Below are 12,503 nucleotides of genomic sequence, written 5' to 3' on the forward strand. Positions count from 1 at the left end.
AGCCTGTGCGCTGCCATTTTGAGCGATGCTGGCGCCGCGTAACGTTTCCGCCATGCTGGGGTGCGACAGGGGCACGTATTGGGGTGTGCGCTGACAAGATGGCGGCGTCTGGTGTTAGTGACACACTCACTGTTTCGGAACGCAGAGGGAGGTGTCCACGCAGAATAATACTAATAATAATAACAATAATAATAAATGTATTTCTCCATCACATCCATGATGGAAGGAGACCGAGGAAAAAAGCTGCATAAATGCAGTTTGACGAGTCCTCGGCCCCCTCCCTACAATCAGCAGCAGTGGCAGCTCTCAAAGAACACAAACTAAAAATAAAAGAAAAGAAAAAAGAAAGGTACAAGCTGAGTTAACAAAAATAGCGAAATGTATCACACCGACAATTCAAAATATGACATTGCAGAATGGAGCAAATCCAGCTTTAACGATTCAGTAAAAAGTTATGATTATCACAACAAAAACGCACATATTCAGAGATATAGAGAGCATGATTAAACACTGTTATATAAATTATGATAACTTATAAGCTTATGGCGAACAGACATAATAACTATACATACGTCAGGACACTAGAACATTAATCTATCAAAATCATCAAATTACACGCTTAAAAAAAGGATCGGATTTCTTTCGGTGTTGATGTTGGGAGTTCCATATTTTGAGTGTTCAGAAAATTAAGTAGGTTGGATAATACATTCGATAACATATGCTCACCGTAAGTTGTTCTGCAATTTTGCACTTTCCAGTTGTCTATGTTGCGAGTTGAATATATTGGCAATCTCCTCGTCAGAGACGCTAGTTTGACAAGATGACATATAGTGTTAATGACTTCTGACTTGTAACTTTGGCATAAACGGTATTTGTATAAAATATACACATGCAATACATTCAAACTTTCGAAAAGAGGTCTGCTAGGGTGATCATATGCAACATTACTTATAATTCGTACTATATTTTTTCTGGAGCACAAGTATGTTATTTAAATTTGCATTAGAAGTATTTCCCCAGACATGATGGCAGTAGTGCACATGCGAGAGAAATAAAGAGTTGTAGATGATTAATTTAACACTTGCTGGCAGAATCGTAGCATCAAATATTCTAGGAAGGGGCGGGGCATTTTTAAGGGTCGGAACTGACTTTATAACTATCGCAGCCTCTGTTCCAGCACGTCGTAGAAGCCAGAGCTGCCGCGCGCGCAGCCATCGTTGATGCAATGGCCGTGCGGCTTCTGCCGCATGCTAATGAGTACTTTGAATCTAGATAATTTTCAAATTTTTCGGTTTGTTACTGGTTTAGGTATTTTACTTTGTGTTCTTTCGCGGTCAAAGACAACACCTGTATGTTTTATATATATTTTTTTTTAATTCCTTCTTGCGCTCAGTAGTGTATGCTTCAACAAGAGGCGCTTGTCAACATTGTACGACAAGCAGCGAACGTCCTGGCTGGAGAGTAGGTCCGCCTCACCTCAGCGTTCTGTTCGAGGTCAAGCGGGGATCCCACTCGCAAAGGTGTATAGACCTTTTTCACAAAAGTGCTGCCACCTTGAAATATCGTCACATCCAGTATGGGCGAAAACATTGTTCTGCCGTCGCCACGCCAATAGAATGCATTTAGGAGAAAAGCGTAACCGTCACCCATTCTCGTTTTGTCTCCCCTCCATTTTTTGCTATTTGCAGGTTGAAACGTTCTGATATTTTTTTGTCGCCCATACCGGATATGCCTATTTGGCGGTCGGGAGCGAGAGTAAGCGGAAAAGGTCTATAGTCGGTGACAGAGTTCAGAAGCAGCTGCTCCCACCCGTTTCCACTTTAACAGAGCGAACGCAGGAGAGGAGGCGACCTTCTCTCCAGCGTTTTTTCTGCTGAAGTAGAAATAGATGGAGGAGCTTTTGCAGCGTTTGCGACCACAGACTCAAGGTTTTGTAGCGTTTGCGAGATCAGATCTACGAAATGGTCACGTATAACTCGTAACATTGTCGGTATTATTTCGAGCACACGGTGAAAGAATGACGCGTCAAAATATAGGTATAATGTATACGCAGATCGCCAGTGCTCCAGGGCCACCCGATAGATGGCGTCCGTGTGTTATCTCGTCGGTGGCGTAAGCTGCCGCCCGATCCAAAGGGCTCAGCCGGACCCATCCATCCGTCGGGCACTGCGCAGTCGGTCCCACTCAAACGTAGGTGTACGAATATCAGGCTTAGCCCCTCCTGCTACTTTAGTAGTACACTTTGAAAGGAGCTCCACGTGTCGTTGAGTGGACCGATTAATCCGACAGGCGTCGCTGATAGCCTCGCCGCGCGTGCTAATCCTCCATGCACACGCTGCGTTGTGACACAACCTGAGGCGACTGTCGGCCCGTTTATTGGTTTCCTTGGCACGCTTCCATTAGTTGTTCGGCGTGCGTGGCAGAGGGCGTCTCTTCACGAGCGAACCACCGCTCGGTCTCCTTGAGGTGAAACGCGTGCACTTCCCTAGCTGACGCCGGTTCCTTGGCTTCGTTGACCACGACCGCTTCGGCTGTCGTGGTCAGTGCACTCGATTTCAATCGCCGCTCGGCGGCACCATGCGGTCCCCCTATAAACCCTTTTCGTGGCAACGCCACCAGACTGTGCCCCAGTCTTTGATGTCCCAGAGAACTTCCGGTTCATGAAAAAAGAATGGACGAATCCCACCTTAGCAACGCTGCTTGAAATGGTGATGAAACGTTTAGCCACCAGCTCTCCAGGTCTGTCCTTGCAGCATTTATGCTTTCTAACACTGGGGCCCTAATCTGGACACTTGGCGAAAAAGTCGGCTAGAAATCCCGCGGCTCTGATTGGCCGGCGCCAAGGTCAAGTGCGGCGTTTGCCAATCACGGCCGCCAGATTTCTCGCCGAGTTTCTCGCCAAGTGTCCAGATTAGGGCCCCTGGTGGCATAAGCAAGCTCGGCAGGCTTGCTAAGGCGGAGCGACGGGAAGTCGCTTGGGAGGCGAGCGGCAGTTCATGTTTGTAAACAGCAAAAGGACCTGAGCCTTCGGCAACGAATGTCCTTTTGGTCTCCCGGCGTCGACTCGCTGCCTTCGGTGGTGCTTCGATTCTGCACGGGCACTCTGGGCGTCATCGAGCGGACGACACCGTTTGAAGCTTCTGACGGGATAAAATGGGACGTCTGAAATATGTCGTTCCTTAACTTGTTCGCCTGCCTACTTCCTCTATTCGCAACATAAACTTCGAGGGTAATGTAGCGTGCCTTCTCCCTTAAACTTCTTCATGTTAGACATCCTTTGAGGGAAGACTCACTGAAGAACGTCAGAGCGCCTTACTTGTTGAGCCCGCAACTCAAGTCTCGGGCGTTCAAACGCGCAGCAAGCGACGCTACCTTCCTCCCTTCAATCTCGGCTATCTGCCCGTCGCCGCTGCGGGAAGACACCGGCTATTCCTGTCTCCCCCTCCACGTCCTCCGAACCCCTCTTCCCCCTCCTCCTATCTCTCCCCGGATCACCATAACCGCGGCGGAAGGAAGGCAGCGATTAATCGATGAGGCCTCGACGATGTCTGCATGCATGCATGCCGCTGCTGCCTGGCGGCTCGCTTTTCGTCTTTTCTCTCTTTGTTTTGTCTCCGGGCTTCCCCGTTTTCGTAGGAGGATCAAGCGGTCCGGAGTGAGGTTGGACGGACTCTCGCACAAAAGGAAAGAGTAAACGCTCTTTGATTGGGGGGAAGGGATGGGGGGGGGCTTTGATTTGGCCGTTGAGCGTCCCGGTGGTCTTTACGCTGCGGTGCTCGTGCAGCAGCAGCAGCAGCATCGGAGGAGCCTAACCGGTCTTTTGTCGCTGCCGTATGCCGCGCACGGTCGCGCCGCCGTCCGCTCGCTTCTCGGCGTGCCGAGCGGCAGCGCGCAAATCGTTTTTCAGCGGCTAATGATGGTCACGCCGTCCCGAGCGGGAAAAATGGGCGCAACAATGGCGTCCGACGCCTCCGGGAACACCTCCGAACCGAGGATAGAGAGCCTGGCTTCGAAGGAAAATCCGTGGCAGAATTGCGGCCTCCCGCTGGCTCGTACGATCTCGTCAACGCGGGCTCCCCGCGCTGCCGTTGCTTGCTTCGGTGAATGCTGCCCCCCATCTAGCCGCGTACACGGCCAAGCGGGAGCGCGCTTGCGGGACGCCTCCCATAGGAGACCTTTCCAACAATCGCCTTGCTGCCATCTTTGTCTACCGGGCCGGTGAAAGGAGACGGGCTCAGCGTGCGCTGTAGCTCCCTTCCACGAGATGCCGCGCGTGCGTCCACGGTTCAGTGACTCAGCATTTTTCGACTACGAACCGACGCAGGCAATCGGGCAGCGCCAAAAGCGCATCGGAGCTCATCGTCTGTTGCGCGTCTGCCGTCTTCGATCACGCACAGTGGATGCGCCATGATCTTGCGCTTTTTCCTCTGTTCCTGATTAGTTTTGGGCCGAGACTCGTGCCCAATCAGTGAAATCCCGAGTCCCAACCGAACGCTGACGCAACGCTCGTGCTCAAGGTCCCCCCCCCCCCCCCCCCCCCCCCCCCCCCTCCCCTCCCCTCCCCTCCCCTCCCTTCCGCCGCTTTGGCCTTCTTTTTATAAAAGGGTGATGCTGAGAATTCGGGACTTGGTTATCCAGGAGGTGTGTGCTGGAGGGACCCTGTCTACTCCCCTGCTTACAGTGACCAGTGGGGATATGTTCAGAACCTGACGAGGTTTCGGGTTCGACCAGGTTCGACTTTTTTCGACCTTCTATCGCAAAGTGGGACCAAAGTAACGCTAAGGTTCGACCATTGCGCGCGCGGGACGAAATCGAAAACGAGCTGACTCCACCTGGCGGGGAAAAGGTGCAATATTTGTTGGGTATATTGTTTCATGGTTTCGCGTTAATGAACCGACAAAAGTATGAGAGCTACAGCTTTTTTTTTTTAATTATTTTTTAATGTTATTAAAGGTTGGTAATTGTTTTATAACTAGAACGGTAGCCCACTTTATATTATATTTTTCTCCAAAATTTGAAATTGTTGCGTAGCAGTCGGGCCACGATCTTCGTACTCGAACTTCGTCGATTTTGCTAAAGGTCGAAGGTTCGTCGACCCAGTCGAAACTCAGGTTCGCGAAAGGTTCGCTACAAGTTAACCCTACTTTCCAGCACGCTTTTTCCCCATGTTTCCTACTACTGCAACGAAGTTTACGTTACGTTTTGCGGCTTTTGTCGAACATTGTAGCGTTTTTCTCACTCGGCGGTTTTGGGTGGAGAAGCGAACCAACTATATCTCACTTTCGCCGGAAAAAAAAAAAAAAAAAAAACTGGAGAATTTGACCGTTCGTGCTACGCTTTCAACTACGCGAAACACACCCTCCGCACGAATGTAATAAATAAATAAATAACGACTGCTAAGATTTGATACACGTATGCGCAGATGTCGACCAGTCGTGGTAAGGGTGTGGGAAAAGAAGGGCTGTCCATTTGAGAAACTAGACCCGTTATTTCGAGGGCAACCCGCCGGCGTTATGAGCCGGGAAACACAACAGTCGCAGCAGCACTGTAGCCACTTTGTTTTATGTGATTTCGACGCGTTCCGCTGTAATGAATGGGTTGGGCGCTTTGTAGGCTGCCCCGTCATCGTCATGGCGCGAACAGGCAATCGTCGCCTTCGGTGCGTCGGTTCCGAAGAGTCGAGGCGATGATGATTGTGATTAAAGGAGCTCAGTTGACGTGCCTAGCCGTGCGCGTCGAACCGGCCACTCTCGCGGCGGCGGTGGTTGTCGCGTACAAATTCACGGCTGTAACCGCCGCTCTCGCTAATATGGGATATTATGCGCCAGAAGCGCGCGTGTTACTAAAAAGTGTTCTTTCCTTCTTCACACTTGATCCGAATTCCCCCAAAGAAAGGAGTGCATTTTTGCGGACCTTTCACCTTCAGGTAAATTTATATATGTATATACTTTTTTTTTTGTATTTAGGTGTATCGAAGCGCCGATGCGGGTATCTTGCTAAGCGTGAACGGCCGCCAAAGGTATATTTGATATGTTTGTTCCTGTAGTGTAGTTTTCTTTATGCATCTCTTCCTTTTTTTTTTTTTTTTTTTTCTGCATGATTCGTTGAAAGCGCGGTTTAGGAAGGCTCCGTGGTTGAAAGCAAACAAAATACCTTCACTCGAAGGAAATTTACCAAATGGTCACCTCGCGAAAAATTTAATTCCGATGGCCCGCTCGTCCGGTGCTTATCCTTTCAATGAAACTCGTGAGAACAAGCACGTGTGTTTGTCTATTTTTAGAGCCATGCATTATTTATTTAGCGTCGTCCTCGTTCATCGTTCGTCGTGCGATGTCGACCTTTCCGGTAACCATGCTCTGTTCATCCCTGAAACACATGTACGACGAAACCGTCCGATCCGACGTGCGGACTGCCGGAATGACCTTGGGGGGGCGAGGGTTTTCCTAGCATCGGAGAGCGTTAAAAACCCTCGCCTCCGTGAGCGGTCACGTGAACTGACGTTTTGCGGTCTGAAGTTGAAAATAGGGAGTTTTCGTAGACCGCGCTACCCCCTCCGCTAAGCGTTCCGCAACGAAGAAGTCGCTACTGCGCCTGCGCGCCGATAGCCTTGACTGTGGAGTTCCCGCTATCGTAGTGGATTGCGGAGGGCCTTGCGGGACGGCGAAAACGATCTACGAAAACTCCCCGAGAGACCCGCAAAGCGCAGGAGAGCGCTCTCGGCCAAGCAGAGCAAGGCGGGGTACCCTCCTTGCAAACCTTGAGCGGGGCGGGGGTAGGGGGGAGGGGGGAGGGGAGGGGGAGGCGCTACACTCTTTTTGGGAACCCAACACAAGGACAAAGGGAGGATTAGGAAGCAGTTGCTTTGGTTGCATTCTCCCCCTGGAAGCCAGTCATAAATGCCACAAAGGGTGCCTTGTCTCCCTCTCCCGCCCATCATGCGCGTTTTTTCCTTTCACTCTGAACCTTTCCGTCTCCGACGTCCCGGCGAGCTGCCCTTCCTCGTCCATACACTGCCGCACGCTTCTGGGCTCAGTTGTACTTGGTGCAGTTGTACGAATCTTTGTATGACGTTCCCCTGATGTAATGCCCGAAAGGGCCGTTAGGGTTAAAATACACAAATAAAAGGGTAAACAGAAAGTAGTTATATATATTAAAAGAAAAGTTCCGTTTGCTTTATTTTTTCGGGCCCCTTTTGCGGCTTGGTTTGGACCGCGCTTCAGCTGACAGTGCGGTGGGAGCTACGCGCTCGCCGTACCCTTTCATCACCTGACTCCGCTTTTTGGGCGTGGTTAGGGGCGAGAGCGTGAACCCCTGGCGGAAGATAGACGTCTGACTGGTCTAACGAGTCTTCCGCTGCATTGTCCAGGCAGGGACATTCCGCCAAGAAGCTATGACTGCTTCTCTGTTACGTCACGGCGCGGTGGTGGCGCGTCGGGCGCACTTCCGGTCTGGGACTGTAGGCGGAAGGCCCCATGTGAGACGTGTATTTCTGCGTTGTTTTGAACGCAACCAGACAAAAATCTGCCTTCTCGTCAAAATGCCACGACTGGGGCTGTACCAAAAGGGTCGAGAAAGGTTTGAAGGTCAGTTTTCATGTGCTCGGTTCGTCCGAGAACGTGGATATGTGCCGTGAAAAGGGAAAACCAGACGCCGTCGGACCACGGTACTTGTGGTCGTCAGGTTTATTTGTTTTGTTCCAACATGAACGCCGAAAAACCGTCAAGTTGTGCGTACCACCTGCGGACTACGTTCAGTGCGTCTTCAAGTTCAAACGGCCGCCTGATCGTTCGAACTGTCGTCTGCTCTTTTAGACGACACCGGCCCGTAGACCGAACGTGGGCCCGGTACTTGCGACAAGAAGTAAGTGCAGGCCTCAAAAGACTTTAAGTTTGAAGGTCGGTAAGCGGGCTGCATGTAAACAGTACATACAAGGGTATGTTGATCATTTTTACCAGTGACCATCACCGCCTTGTTATGCCTGATTCACTTGGTCCGATTCTGCTTCAGATTTTCAGTATCGACGTCGGTCATCTCAGCTACGGTTCACGCTTTTGCAGCCTGAGTGACGTCGGAACCGAACATTGCGAGCGAAATTTCATCATGTGAATCAAGTTTTAGGGTACATACTGCGGCGTCCACGCGGAATGAATCGCCGCATGTCACATTATTCGCGCGAAGTTTTGCGGTGTAACAAGCCTCGTTAAATTCGCTGAGGCCGCTCAAGTAGTCAGACATTGCCAGGAGGACGTAGAATCACCCATTCGAACGCGAAAAAGGGCAGAGGGACTCACACCGACGCCGACAACATCGCATTCTAGTGGTTTGTTTATGGGCGACGGCGAGCTTCTTGCACGCACCCCCATCGCGCATGCGCGGCGCCGGTGGCGTCCGCTAGGGGCGCTCCAGTTTGTTTGTAAACATGAGTTGCTGTATACTGAATGCTTCCAGGATTAGGTCTGTTTTCAGCTCGGGCAGTGTGATCATCGGCTTTACGGCCGCGCCGTGACGTCACTGTGGTGTTGCGTAACAGCGTGCGGCAGCAACCGCAGCTCTACTGCGACGTGACGTCACGGGGTGCTGCGGGTACGCGTCACCCAGTGCTCCTCGACTAAACCTCTCGCCACCCGCTAAAGAACAGCTGATCGCATCTTTAAAAATTAGTTCAAAGTACGCGGCTTCGCTTTGACGTAATATTTCGGCTGTGATTTATGCTTCGTGCCACTGAAGCGATATCAGTTATTTAGTTTCTTTCGTTTTCGACCGGAGTTGCCCTTTAAAGATTTAGGATTTTTTTTTTTTTTTTTTTGGAGGGCAACAAAAATTTAGTCATGTTTAAAAAAAAAAATGTTGGCTGTTATTTTGACTCTTTTCCGATGAGACGATTTCGCTGCGAGTTCGTACACCTAGTAACACGGTAACCGCCAGGTGCGCTGGAAATGTTGAAGACGCCAAACGCTTCAGTATTTTTGTTATTATTATCAAATAACACTTGATGTTGCAGTATCCACCAGTCGTTTTCAAACTTTTTTGGGAGGAAATACCGCCAGGCAGACTTTTCATGTTTGGCGTATCCCTGTCCGGAAAATGGGAAGGACGGCTCGGGTTCTACGTTGCCGTTCTCCAAACCTTTATAGCGTCGGGGGACGGCTGCAGGAGCCACGGCTTGGGTTCAGCGTTGAGGGCCTGCACGAGTGCCAGTGTTAAAAGCCGACACACTTCGTTAGTGAGAGCAGTTGCGGAACGAGACGTACTGACATGGATGTCCCGACTCCCCACCCGCGCAGGGACCCCCTGCGCAGCCGGGCCAGCCGTTCAAGTTCACCGTCACGGAGTCCTGCGACCGCATCAAGGAGGAGTTCGGCTTCCTCCAGGCGCAGTACCACAGGTGAGAGGACCACCGGCGAGTTTTTGCCAGCACCGTCCTAGAACCAAAGCCCGTGCATTATTAGCGATGGATGGATGGGTAGATATATCCGGCTGAGCCCTTTGGATCGGGCGGTAGCTTACGCCACCTAGCCACGACTACGGCGAGATGGGCGCCACCTATCGGATACAACAGAAAGCTGTAGTGGCAGGTTCGCTCGCCGGCCTCCTCGAGCGAATCGGATATTCACGGCGCCTGGTGGTTTAGTGACGAAGCCGTGAAAATAGGTCGCGATGAAAATCGCCAGTGGTTTTGCAGGTTAAGAAAAGCAGGATAGGCCCCTCCGATGAGCCCTTTCACCCCATCGCTGTTCATGGCCGCACGTGTGATAACTGCACACCTTGCTTTCGCGATACCAGAATTCTAGTGGGGCACAAGAGTAGGTTCGGAAAATAAATCATCGAGATATTTGTTATGGGTGCGGTGTGCGTCAATATTTCTGCTGGTTCACTCTCACTGACGAAAACAGAAGTTGAATTTCTTAATTAAAAGAGCCACGAAACGATTTTTTTTTTTTTTAGAGCGCAGCTCTTAGGGGCCCGTTTCCAGCCTGAGCGGCGTCGGCGTCGCCGTCGGCGTCGCCGTCGGCGTAACCGCGCCCCTCCCTCTCCTCCTCCTTTCCTCCTCCTCCTTCCCCTCCTCCTCCTCCCCCTCCTTCTCCTCCTCCTCCCCTCATTGTGTAGTATGCCCTATTGGAAAAACCAGCATGAAAATCAAACTGGTCAAGCTGGTAATTAAGGTGGTCAAGCTGGTAATCAAGGTGGTCAAACTGGTCAATGTGGTAATTAAACTGGTTTAGCTGGCAATCAAGCTGGTTTAAGCTGGGCAAGCTGGAATTTAAGCTGGTCAGTCTGGTCTAAGTAAAAACCAGCATGGTATCACTCGAATCTGGTTTTAGATTCAATCTGGTGTAGCTGGGAGCCAGTCTGGTCTTAACTGGTCAAACTGGTTTTCCATGGAGCCAATGTGGTCAAGCTGGGAGACGAGCTGGTCATGCTGGGAGACAAGCTGGTGAATCTGGTCGAAATAATAATCGTGGTGGTCAAGCTGGTCATGCTGGGAGCGCGCACGCCAAGGTCGGCTAGAGATAGCCGAACTGGCATTGCTGGGAGCGCGCGCGACAAGGTCGGCTGCTGGAACGAGGCCACGTCCTGTTCTTTGTCCTCTCGTTTTTGGTAGACCACCGGGCGCGTCAGGCGCGCTGCAAGCTACCTTTGTGTGCGAGAAAAGAGAGAGAGAGAGAGAGAGTGGTAGAAACGGAGATTCGAAGACGCGTTTGGATAGCTTGGGCAGAGGGCAGATCGAAGGGACGGCTGTGTGCGCGTTGTTTGGAGACTAGTTGAACGACGGTGCAAGCGAAGCGGGTTTTGAGAAGACAGCGAGCGGCAGTCCGTTCAGTGCGGGAAGATGTCAGACGTCCCGACTGCGGCGTCGCTTCGTGTCTTCGAACGTGTGTGTGCCCAAGAATGACGGCGGTGCCGAGGAGTATCGCCAATGCCATCCAAGCCACACGGATTTCCTCGCCTCTGCCGACCACGCAAGTTGCCGCTTCGCCCCCATCGCTGGCGGGACCCAGGTTCGCTTCTCTCGTCCGTGTAGTATTTTCGTCTGCTATTGCCTGTTTTTGGCCTGTGTCTAGTATTTTTTTCGTGTTGAGAGATAAGCAATCTGGTTTTATTAACATTGTAGACAATTTGCACCGAGAATCTGTGCGTCGGTTAGTACTGTGTCAGCGCCGAGGATGTGTAGCATTTGAGTTCATGTGAGGCTGCCGCAAGTACGAAAATAATAAATTGGATGCCGAGTTGGCTTTTCTGACGAGCTTGGCTTTTTTATTCTGTGTATTAATTTAAACAGGTTAAACTGGTTGGGAAGTTCACCAGCATGACCAGTTTAACAGCATGACCAGCATGCCAAACTGGGCATGCTGGGGCAATAACCCAGCTTGAAGCTGGGACCAGATCAACCATCATGACCAGTATGACCAGATCAACCAGCATGACCAGCATGCCAAGCTGGGCATGCTGGGGCAATAACCCAGCTTGAAGCTGGGACCAGCTTAAGCTGGTTTTTTCAATAGGGTGGTCCGGGCGGGTCACGTGACCTCGGGGGGAGGGGGTCACATGACCCGTTTCCAGCCTGTGCGGCGTCGGCGTTGGCGTCGGCGTCGCCCCTCCTCCTCCTCCTCCTCCTCCGCTCCTCCTCCTCCCCCGCCAAGGTCACGTGACCCCGGGGGGTGACTCCCCTCCCCCCGCCGGTCACGTGACGGCCCGCCCAAAGTCATGTGATCCCGTCCCCTCGAGGTCACGTGACCCCCCCGGACCTCTGCCCTCCTCCTCCTCCCCCTCCTCCTCCTCCCCTCATTGTCTAGTATGGTCCGGGGGGTCACGTGACCTCGGGGGAGGGGTAAAGGAGAGGGAGGGGGAGCAGGAGGGGAGGAGGACTAGCAGGCATGATCACGAGGGAGGAGGAGGAATATACCCTCCACTCCTCCTCCTCAAGAGCTGCGCTCCGATTCGGCGTTACAGGAAGTTGTAAACGGCTTTCACTTTTTTTTTTACTTTTGCTAAATACTATTCAGAATCATTCCCTAATGTTAACCGAATAAACTTGCCTCGTTTTATCTTTGTACGCAATGGCACTCGGTAAATAAATTCGAGAAATATGAGCATCGTTCATCCCCTCAACTCGAAGCAAGAACAAACAGCCACGTAGCCTGGTGACATAGCCACGCGCTGGGATCGGCAAAGTAGAAAACGCGTGCTGAGCCACGGCCGGACTGGAAGCTCGAGTGTCTCCCAGCTGTAGGTGAGCAATTTAGCCAGTGCAGTACAACCGCTAGCCTGGGGTTTTTAACGTGCACCACGCAGTAGTGATACACGACCGCACGCCGGTACGATGCACAGTAAATATTTTAACACCCAAAATCGTGTTAAAAGGGTGTTTGTTTTAACCAACACCCTTCCTACACCCTTCCTACACCCTTTTTACACGATTTCGAGTATTGGTGGGTGTAACAGGGGTGTACGAGAAGGCTTACACCCTACACACACCCCTCTTACACCCCTATCACACCCAC

General features: G+C 51.5%; 1 protein-coding gene across 2 annotated transcripts in view; it reads left to right on the forward strand.

The window, feature by feature from the left end:
- The first annotated feature begins 9,289 nt into the window (after positions 1-9,289).
- LOC8030507 (transducin-like enhancer protein 4) overlaps positions 9,290-12,503 on the forward strand; it is a 73,114-nt gene continuing 69,900 nt past the window's right edge. For both annotated transcript variants that reach the window (XM_042290912.1, XM_042290913.1), the window contains exon 1: positions 9,290-9,385. The gene's annotated coding sequence lies outside the window, so the exon portion shown is untranslated. The remainder of the gene's footprint in view (positions 9,386-12,503) is intronic.

This window comes from Ixodes scapularis, unplaced genomic scaffold (assembly GCF_016920785.2).
Source record: "Ixodes scapularis isolate PalLabHiFi unplaced genomic scaffold, ASM1692078v2 PGA_scaffold1__304_contigs__length_218370807, whole genome shotgun sequence".
NCBI lineage: Eukaryota > Metazoa > Arthropoda > Arachnida > Ixodida > Ixodidae > Ixodes > Ixodes scapularis.